Source organism: Canis lupus, chromosome 14, assembly GCF_048164855.1.
Source record: "Canis lupus baileyi chromosome 14, mCanLup2.hap1, whole genome shotgun sequence".
NCBI classification, from domain to species: domain Eukaryota; kingdom Metazoa; phylum Chordata; class Mammalia; order Carnivora; family Canidae; genus Canis; species Canis lupus.
The window spans coordinates 6,125,655-6,134,492 of NC_132851.1; the positions used below are offsets into that span (position 1 = coordinate 6,125,655).

An 8,838-nucleotide genomic window follows, 5' to 3' on the forward strand; every position below is an offset into this window, starting at 1 on the left:
CAACGACAAGTCCCATGATCTCTACCTTCCAAATATCTCCAAAATGTGGCCACATCTACCACAGCCCCTGGGCTGAGCCACCTCTGCCTTCTGCCCATATCTACTGAGATCCCCATGTAAAGGATCTCCTGCTCTGCCTTCACCCTCCTTGGTCATTCTCCACACAGCAGCCAGAGTGATTTTTTAAGCTGTTGCATTTGATCGTGTCTCCTCTGCTCAGTCTTCCAATGGCTCATGACTCACTCAGAGTCAAAGCCAAAATCTCCATGGTGGCCTGGGAGGCCCTCCATACCTGCAGTCCCATTATCCCCTCCCCACCCCACATGATCTCTGATTTCACTTCTTACTGTTTGCCCTCTCTGCTCCAGTTACACCTGCCTCCTTGCTTGTCCTTCAACACAGGACAGCAAGCTCCTGCCTCAGGGCCTTTGCACTTGCTGTTTCTGCAGTCTGAAAGGCTGATCCTCAAATAGCTTCATGACTCAGTCCCTCACTTCCTTCAGGTTTTGCTCAAATATCACCTTTCCAATGAATCTTTCTCTGTTCACTTTGTCCCCTCTGTTCTGCCCAAGCCCTCTCCTCCCCTGCTTTTTCCTCCCTGTAGTACCATCACCAAGAGACATGATTTTACTGATTTATTAGGTAATTGTCACCTCCCCTTGTTAGAATGTAAGCTTCACAAACTTAAACATTTTTCTTTTATATTTCTAGTGTCTAGAACAGTACTTGGCACAGAGTAGATTCTCAATCTTTGTGGAAGAGAGGGAGGGAGAAAGACGTCAGTCAGCTAATTCCCAGTGATCAAACAGAAGGGAGTCTGGACAGGCCTGTGAGCATCACAGCCAGGTGCTGGGAAGGCAGACATTTGGGGCCCATCCCCTGGCTGGAGGTAGATTTTGGGCGCTTAGTGTCTCTTCTTTGCAGCTTCAGTCCCAAACTTTGACTTGAGTCTCTGGAGAGGCCAGTCCCAGGGCAGGTTCCAGGGAAGCAGACTCTGAGACGGAATGGATTGTGGGGGCTCATGAGAGTGCACTCTTCATAGCAACACACAAAGAAGGAAAGGACAGGAAGCTGGGGTGACTTGGAGAAGCTGAGCTCTGATTTGGGCCCCAGGGTGACCTCAGCTGACATCACAGGCATCTGGAACTAAAATAGCACCTGAGCACTGCCCTGCATGGAGACCCTGGACCTCTATACCCAGCCTCAGCTGGTCACTGGCCCCGGGCATGGCGCTGCTATCTGCAGGGGAGGTGGTCCCCATGGTTGTGGCAGCAAGTCCTTTCTGAAGGGGGATCTGGATACACTGCTGTGCTGCCACAAGACCCTCAGTGACGGCCTCATCTGCCTTGAGGGGTCCCTGAGACCCAGGAAAAGGATCAAGTGGATCCCAATATGACCCAAATCAGGTTGATGCACTGCTCTTCAACCAACGGTCTTCTGGTGAGAAAACCAAGACAAAGGCTAATTTAGAGTCGCACTAAGGGTGCTTTTTCAATTAAAAAAAAAAAAATAGCATGAAGGTGCAGTCACTCAAATCATGATGAATTGTTGAGTGCTCTGCCTACCTTCCTTCCTCCTGCACCTCCTCCCCATCTCTGTGGCAGCCGCAGTCTTCCCTGCTTGGCACACAGAATGACAGGTGTAGGGTGTCACTGCGAGGACTAGAAAATGAGGTGTGTCATGCTCATTAGCTTTGCATGCAAACAGCAGAGCCCTATCTCTTCTTCAGGGGAAAGGCTGTATGGGTCCATGGTTCTGGCAGAGGTGGTCAGTGGGGATGGGAATGATCCTTTTATAGCAGCAAATGTCCCTCAGTATCTACACGGAAGAAAGACTTGTGCTATCAGCATGTTCCTCAGAGGAAAGCATGGAAAATACAAGATTATACTTAGGAAATCTTCCAAAGCGGTGGGTGGGCTCCATCCTCTATAGTGGCTGATGTTCATGTGATAGATGTGTCCTATGAGAGATAGCCTTATGGTCAGGAAGGGCCAGGTAGGAGGTAGCAGATTTGTAGGGTTTGGCTAAGAGGTGGTGTCAGATTGTTTAGTTTTTGAATATTGGCTCTGTAACTCTTCAGGGGTGAGATCTTTGTGTTACAGACTAAATTGCACACTTCTCTCCCCCAGGAGAGGTCCTAACCCCCAGCATCAGGAAATGTAGTCTTATTTGGACAGAGGATCTTTACAGATGGAATCAAGTTAAAATGAGGTCATTAGAGGGGCCCTAATTTGATATGCCTGCCATCCTGATAAAAAGGGGCAATTGGGACCCAGAAGCACACACCTGCAGAGAATGCCATTGAAGATGAAGGGAGAGATTGGGATGATGTATCTACAAGCCAAGGAGCGCCTAAGATTGTTGGCAAACCTCAAAAGCTAGGAGAAAGGCATGCGTGGAACAGATTCTCCCTCACAGGCCCCCAGAACCAACCTTGAGGACAACTTATTCTCAGACTTCTAGCCTCCAGAATCATGAGGCAATAAATTGGTTAAGACACTGAGCTTGTGGCACTTTGTTATGGCAGCCCTGGCCAACTAATACACTGCATTTTCTTAAGTTCACTGATTTTGATTCTCTGCTTCCTCATCTATAAAATGGGGATGATATTACCTCTCACAATGGCAACAATTACACACAATTAAACCATCTGTGTAATAATTCCAGGTACAGAGTGTCAGAGATGGTAGTGGACCTTAAAAGTTGGGGCAGCTCGTAGCAAAGATCTTTTCCTACGGCTCATTTCCCAGCCACCCCTTTCTCACCCCTGTCCCGGATGAAGAGAACTGCCTAGCAGCAGCCGCTTCTGTGCACTGAACACCAGTGCTCAGTTACTTCTGCTGGGTGGTCCGCAGGAAGGGAAGGCTGGGGAGGCCTGTCTTTAGAGCCTGCCGCAGCCTCCCTGGAGCCCGTGTTAACACTGATGCTGATCCCTGCCTTGTGGCTTTCAATACACAGACACTGAGGAAGGAGAGGATGCTAGGTCAGCCCTTCCAGATATTCAAAATGACTTTCAGAAATAAAAATAAAAAATAAAATAAAATAAAATAAAATAGACTTTCAAAGAGGCAGCATCATTATCAACAACAAACAGACACTTAAATCACACCCCCTGTGCTTAGCACTGAGCTTCAAGGAGAGATCTTGAACATCCTTCCTTGTTTCAGAGAGAGGGAAGGGATGAAATCAAGCATTGCCTCACTTCTAAAGCAGAAAGTGAACAAAACTATTGCCCATTATCTGTGTACTGTTTATTGTAGCTAGCATGCCTTTGTGTGTTATAAAAGTTGTGAAGTTGTGTGTGTTGTTTAATATGTGGCATATACACGTAAAAGTTCATTTCGGGCCTTTAGATAATCAATGTGATATGTGTATTTTGTAGGGCCTGGAAAATAATTTTACTCTTTTTGAATAACTGTGGAGATTTATAGTTGCTATGGCATTGGTTTTATGGTATATGCTTAGCTATATCTATGACTGCTTTGTTCAGAAACCTGCAATTGTAACATTATTCCTTTTGGAAGCTTATCTCCTCCTTGACACCTTACAGTTTATCTTTTTATCTTCTTTGCTTCTATAGCTTGTGTCATTAATTTTATATTTTAACAACATCTATCACAACTAAAAGCTTTTATTTGGGGGAATGCAAATATGATACATGCTTATTTTTTAAATTTTGGAAAAGACAGCAGAGTATATATAAAAAAATATCTCCTGGAATCAAAACCTCAAAATATTCTATTTCCCTCATGTCTTTTTTCTCAGTATGAGCATAAATCTGCAGCACATGTGTAAGAGGAACAGGTGGGAGTAGAGAGGTGTGTCTGTGGCCACACTGGGATGTGTCCAGGCTTGTGTAGGGAAATGGTGGGCCAGCTGCCAGGGGCTAATGCTGCAGAAGGAGTGAGGAGCCTTCTGGGTGAGAGCTCATCCCATGGGGAGAAAAGGTAAGACAGATGCCTTTGCCTTAGTGAGTGAGACTTCATTATTAAGGAAGGAGTGCCTCTGGATATAAGGTAGCTCAGCTTCTGAGCTCAAAACCTGTGGAATCAATCTGAGTCGTGGTGTGTGTGTGTGTGTGTGTGTGTGTGTGTGTGAGAGGGTCCTGGGCAGCCATGTCAGACCTTGCAGAGTTTTTTCACTAAAATTGCTGGAAGACATTGGAACTCAGATAGCCCAGCTTTACAACTCCTTGGCAGAAAGAGAGGCGTGCTCTGTGACATCACCCCAGCTTTAGGACTTGCTTCATCATCAGCTGTAAGAGCCCAGCAGGGGTGTGGTACACAGTGCACTGGAACTGAGCAGGGTGGAGGGGAAAGCAATCATGGAAATCATGTGTTAGCAACAATGCCCAGCCTTAGACATGAGCCTATGTGGAAACTTCTAGAAACATTTGGAGAGAACTTGCAGAAGCAGATGGGAGCAAGAACATGTAAAACTCAGGTGCCTTTTACTGTGATGAGTTTCTCCATGGCTCTTGCCAGACAGTGAGACCCCTGAAACGGAATCATGTCATATTTAACTTCACTCCTATCACCTAACCACTGCCTGGCATATAGTAAGTGCTCGGTGCATGAAATTTTTGCTGACTAAATATCATCTCCTTTTTATTTTTTTCATCTCCTTTTTTTTTAAAAAAAAAAAAGGTTTTATTTATTCATTTGAGGCGGGGCGGGGGGGGGGGCAGAGAGAGAGGGAGCAGCAGACTCCCTGCTGCACAGGGAGCCCAATATGGGGCTCAATCCTAGGACCCAGAGACCATGACCCAAGCCAAAGGCAGATGCTTAACCATCTGGGCCACCCAGATGCCCTCGGACAAAAAAATAAAATCAGAGATGCTGCTCACAAATTTGGTATCAATGAACCTTGGCACTGCCTTCCCCCAAATTCTCTGGGTCCCTGCAATTCATTATTTTTCAGAAGCATCAAGGTTAGAAAGATGCCAGAGTTCTCCATCAATGAATGCCCTTGAGCTCTGACCCTTCTCTTTATTTAAATGGAACTGGGAGTAGAAGAGAAACCAGAACCACCCAAGCCACCTCCTTAGGTGGATGGGAGCCTGGAGATCTAGCCTTTGTTTTACTGATGAATTGGGGGAAATTAACTGGGTGCCACCCATGTGTCTGACACTGTGCTGGGTATCCTGGGGGTTCTAGAAAAACAGATCTTGGTCCTTGCTCTTGGGGACTTTGATACCAGTGAGAGAAATTAACAGTTCAAAGAAGTCTGTACTATAGAGCTGCTCAGGGCAGTGTGCATTCAGAAAGCAGTCCTGCAGATGAAGCGGCCAGGAGGATCTATTGAGACAAAGACCCTGGGGGCCAGAGGAAGGAGAGGGCTTTGTGAGGAATGTGGGGAACAAGTGAGTGTGGAGGACAGTATCTTCTTGAGGTTGAGAAGGAAGTCAACTAGCTGGGTTCCAATACAGCTCTATCCCGTCTAGCTGTGTGACTTTAAGCTAGTTATGTCACCTCTTTAAGACTTGGCTTCTGTAGGGACACCTGGGTGGCTCAGTAGTTGAGCATCTGCCTTTGGCTCAGGTCCTGATCCAGGGGTACTGGGATCAAGTTCTGCATCAGGCTCCCCTCAGGGAGCCTAGGTCTCCCTCTGCCTGTGTCTCTGCCTCTCTCTCTGTGTGTGTGTCTCATGAATAAATTAATACAAAATCTTAAAAAAAAAGTTCTGGCTTCTGTGTAATAGTTCCTACCTCACAGGGTGGTTGAGGAGTAAACAATATGCATAAGGTGCTTAACATAGTGCCAGGCATACAATAAGCTCTTAATAAATGTCAAGCGCTGCTTTTGTTATAAGGAAGAGTGAGTGGGATTTGGAGAGGGACAAAGACTGGGGAACCTGACTGAGCTTCTGAAGTAGTTCAGTTCAATCGGACAGATGTTTATTAAGCACCTACTAGGTACCAGACATTGTGCTTGGCTCCAGGGTGGTGGGGACAGGGGCTCTGCCCTTAAAGAACTGAACGGCAAGTAGGTATATAACAAACAGGCAACATTCCCTACTGTATTCCCTACAACAAAGCAGGAAGTGTGTGGGCTCTGTAGGCTTACACAAGAGGTCACGGGGCCAAGGCTACAGGTAGCTAGAGAGCCCCTTCCCAGGAGGTGTGCATCTCGCTGAGATCTGGGTATGAGCAGGAGTCAGCCAGTGGGTATAGGAGGGCTGGATGGGAGAAGAAAGGGAGAGTCTTGAGCAGAAGGAAGAACATTTCATTCATCTGGAAAAGTCAGTCCATTCAAGCCACTACAAGTCCATTCAGTGTGCCTGGATCCAATTAGATGGGGAGGGAGTGAAACTGGTCATAAGGGCTCTGTCTGAGGCCAGTGGAGACTCTAAAAGGGAGTGCCTTCAAAGGATCACCTAATGCCCAATGGGAGGGGGCAAGGCCAGAGGAGACAGGCCACGATATTTTGTAATCATCCAGGTGACAGACTGCGGGCCTCAACTAGGGTGGTGGTGGGAATGGTGAAAAAGGGACACATTCCAGAATTACTTAAAAGCAAAAGTGATGGCAGCTCTTTCTACCACAGGTCCTGTCCCTGTGCTTTAATAAGAAAAAAACACACATCTTTTGGACACTTGGGGTGTCTCAGTCAGCTAAGTGTCTGCCTTGGGCTCAGGTCATGATCTCAGAGTCCTGAGATCAAGTCCCACTTCAGGCTCCCGGCTCAGCAGGAAATCTGCTTCTCCCTATTTTCCTGCTCTCCCCTCCTGCTCTGCCCTCCCCCTTCTCTCCCTGCTCATGCTCTCTCTCTTGCTATCTCTCTCTCAAATAAATACAATCTTAAAATAAAATAAAATAAAATAAAAGCCATCTTTTTTGTACTGAAGAAAGAAAAAGTGACAGGGGTGAGTCCTTGTCCTCAAGGATGTCACACTTGCACCACATTTACATCAGGCATTTGAAAGACAGACACATATAGCACCCCCCACCCCAAGATGAGTAGCAGTGGAGGTCGGTGTGGTACTGGCAGGGCACAGGACAGGGCTGAGCAAAGGCTGGCAGGCTGGGCCAGCCACAGGTCGGGGCTCCTACCAGAGGGAGGTGATAGTGGTGGCCTGGGAGCAGTTGGGCAGGACGGGGCCTTACACTGGTCCTCCAGACCCCAGCTGGGTCACCCCTGATGGTCTGGGCTGTAGGGGCCTTTCTGGGGTCCTGAGAGGGAGGGAGGTGGTGGGAGTGGAGTGTAGGAGGAAGCTGCTGTCCACAGTTCAGTGGAATGGGGGGCACCTGGGGAGCTGGAGCCCAGAAAGGCAGATGTGCCGCTCTGGGCCCAGGGGAGAAAGAGGAGGAGTGAGTGGGAGAAACTTTGCAGGAAGTGACTGAGTTGATGGAGGGAACGGATCCATGGCAGCTCAGGGGATGATGACATTACAGCAGTAGCCCCGGCAAGACCCTTCGGCCAGACCCAGGATCTTCGGCACCCAGCAGGAGGAGGTCAGTATAGGGAGTGCCTGCTGTGGCTAGCCCCACAGCCTGGAGGCCTGCAGACAACACAGCGTCATTTCACCTTCACCATCCCCGCCTGTGGTGTCGTTCCCCACTTCACAGAGGGGGCCACTGGGGTTCAAAGAGGCTAAGAAACTCACCCAGGTGCATAAGTGACATGAAGTCATTAACTCAGCACAAAACTTGGACACTGACTGGGTTAGGGTTAAAGATTAAGTATGTGAACGTGTGTAGAGGACACGGAACAGTGCCTGGGACAGAGCGAGCATTTTTCAAGCGTTTCCTGTTATTATCATCATCAGACACAGTGTCAGGCCTTATTCTTCTGGGGATCAGAAGTCCAAAATGGGCTAGCAGGCCTTTGTTCCTTTTGGACACCCTAGGGAAGAATCCATTTCCTTGCCTTTTCCAGCTTCTAGAGGCTTCCTTGGCTCATAGCCCCCTTCCAGCAATGTCATCACTGACATCTGCTTCCATCTTCACATCTTCTCTGACTCTGACCCTCCTGCCTCTTTCTTATACGGACTCCTGTGATTACTTTGTGCCACCCAGACAATACAGGAGGCTCTCACATCTCGAATCCTTAGCGGAACCACAGTTTTCTTGCCATGTAAGGTAACCTATTCCTAGCTTCTGAGGCTTGGGAGGCAGACATCTGTGGGGGCCATTATTCAGCCCGTCACACACTCATTCTCCACACCTGAGCTTAGAGATCTCGTCCTCCAGGAAGCCGCCCCCGACCGCCCAGATGAGACCTTCTGGATAAGGGGTCCAGACACAGCGGCCTGTGTCTTTCCCGAACACTGCTTGCCACAGTCGCAATGGAGCATTTGTTTGGACCTGATTTGGTTAATACCATGACTCTAAGCTCCGAGAGTGTGGCAAGCCGCTTGGTTTTTCCATTTGTGGCTTCCACAGAGCCTAGCACTCAGCAGAGGCTCAATGAACTTCTGCTACGTAAACGGATGAACGAATAGAGGGCCTGCCTGGGGCAGGTAGCAGAGGCCGGGCTGAGACGTGGGCGGGGCCACCCCTCGCCTCCTCCAGGGCGTCCGCCGGGTCGCGTGGCTGGCTGCCCCGGCTCGCTCGCTCGCACGCCTCAGGGGCCGGGCTGCGGTCCAGCGAGTTCGGCCGGGGCGGGGGCGGGGCGGGGGCGGGGGGGCCGAGGGCAGCGCCGAGGGCAGCGCCTCGGGCGGGCGGCGGGGAGAGGCTGCGAGGGAGGGGGCGCCGGCCGCGAGGAAACGGGCTGTCAGAAAGTCGGAGGCGGCGTGGGACAGCGCAGTGTCATGGAAACCGGGGGAGCGAGCGGGTCCATCCGGGAAGAGGCGGCTGCCGGAGCCGGAGCCGGAGCCGGAGCGCAGGGCGGGCGCGGG

At 49.4% G+C, this 8,838-nt stretch overlaps 1 long non-coding RNA gene across 1 annotated transcript; it reads right to left on the reverse strand.

Annotated features, from left to right (window-relative positions):
• Nucleotides 1–630: 630 nt before the first annotated feature.
• Nucleotides 631–8,416, reverse strand: LOC140603655 (uncharacterized). Its single transcript, XR_012006602.1, has 3 exons — nucleotides 8,166–8,416; nucleotides 1,889–1,960; nucleotides 631–994 (listed from the first exon to the last, which is right to left on the reverse strand). It is a non-coding gene; the product is annotated as an uncharacterized lncRNA (long non-coding RNA).
• Between the last annotated feature and the right edge of the window lie 422 nt (nucleotides 8,417–8,838).